The sequence below is a fragment of the Trichechus manatus genome, unplaced genomic scaffold (assembly GCF_000243295.1).
Source record: "Trichechus manatus latirostris isolate Lorelei unplaced genomic scaffold, TriManLat1.0 scaffold00177, whole genome shotgun sequence".
NCBI classification, from domain to species: Eukaryota; Metazoa; Chordata; class Mammalia; order Sirenia; family Trichechidae; genus Trichechus; species Trichechus manatus.
The window spans coordinates 3,661,098-3,663,061 of NW_004444113.1; positions in this window are offsets into that span (position 1 = coordinate 3,661,098).

The window sequence follows — 1,964 nt, forward strand, 5'->3', positions numbered from 1 at the left end:
GCCAATATATTTTTAAAAATCGAAAGAGTTCAAAACACCAAGTTCTTGAATAGGAGATTGAACATCACGTTATTGTTGTTAGGTGCTGTCGAGTCAATTTTGACTCAGTGACCCCATGTGACAGAGTAAAACTGCCTCACAGGGTTTTCTAGGCTGTAATGTTTACGGGAGGAGATTGCCATGTCTTTCTCCTTTGGAGTCTCTGGGTGGGTTCGAACTGCCAACCTTTTGGTTAGCAGCTGAGCACTTAACCATTTGCACCACCCAGGGACCTCAGAATTAGGTATAACTCTTCCTAAACACTCTCCTGATGAAACTAGAATAGCTGAAACAGTGTGGTGCTTGAACGTAGCCAGGCAGATCAACGGGACAGAATAAAAGCACCATCAATGTGCCAAACCTGTTGTCACTGAGTCCATTCCGACTCCTAGTGACTCTATAGGACAGAACAGAACTGCCCCATAAGGTTTCCAAGGAGCAGCTGCTGGATTCTAACTGCCAACCTTTTGGTTAGCAGCCAAGCTCTTAACCACTGTGCCACCAGGGCTCCATCAATAGGCCACGAATTGGAATTTGGTAGATAAGAAACGGGCATTTCTGATCATTATGGAAAAGATTGATTCTTCAGTAAATAACATTGGAACAATATATTGTTGGGTCCACATGTCTCACTTTATGGCCCCCAAAAGCCCAGATAAATAAAATATTTTAATATAGAAAAATAGAACAACTAAAAGTACTAGAAAAAAATGCATGGCAGATTTTTTTTTTTATCATTTCAGAAATGCCTTCTAAGCATACCACAAAAATCCAAAAGCAAAACAAACAAAAAACCCCATAAAAATCACATTGTTAAATTCAACTACATAAAAAAATTTAAAGTTATTGCATGATAAAAAATACTATAAAACCAAAACACAAATGAAAAACTGGAAAATATTGTGATTTATATCATGAATTTTCTTAATAGCCTTCAGTTCTGTAAGAAAAAGTCTAGAAACCCAGTAAAGAAATGTGCAAAGGATATGAACAAATACGTCATAGAAAAAGAATTGGACCTTGAACATTTAAAAAAAAAAATTCCCAATTTCACTCATACTAAGAAAAATGCAAGGAATCCTGGTGGAAGAAACAGTTAAGTGCCCAGCTGCTAACGGAAAGGTTGGGGGTTTGAACCCATCCAGTGGTTCTGAGGGAGAAAACGCCGACAATCCTCTTCTGTAAGATTATAGCACCAGAAAACCCTATGGGGTAGTTCTGCTCTGTCACATGGGGTCTCCATGAGTTGAAAGAGACTCAAGGGCGCCTAACAAGAACGAGAAAAAAGCAAATTAAAACCACAAAATAACATTTTGCTATCTGTGACCCTAACACTCTGTGACGTGTTTTCTCCTTCTCAAAATGGGCGATTGAGAGCTTGACATAACTTAATGCCGTAACGATACTCTAAGTAACCTATAAGTTTTTTTGCTTGGTATTTTGTACTCTCTCACTTTCGGTGTCCTTTTTTTATTACACCAGCTGCACTGGTCTCTTTCCAAAGGGGTGTGGGGATTTCTCGGCTCTTGCAGCCTTGGTCTCCCTCCTTTTCTTTGTTCTCTTGGGGGATGGCCTTCAGCCTGTAAGACAGCAGCTAGCAAAGCTGCCTGGTGCTTTTGGTCTGTAACTTTCTTTTGTTCTTGCTCCTTATCTCAGTTAGAGTCTAGATGTCCGGCATGCATATCTTTACTCTAATAAAGAGTTTCTTGTGATTGTCATGTGATGTATACTTATCTGACCATCTCTGGGCTACATGCCTGAAGACACTACGTAACCCTTGCAAAAATGATATATAAGGTCTGTTGTAGAAACTGCCTTTCGGGACTCCATGAAGACAGCCAACATTGCTGTCAGACTCCCCATTGATGTCACCTCCTAATAAACTTTCTCTCTCTTTCTGACTTGGAGTAAAGTTTCATTGGCTC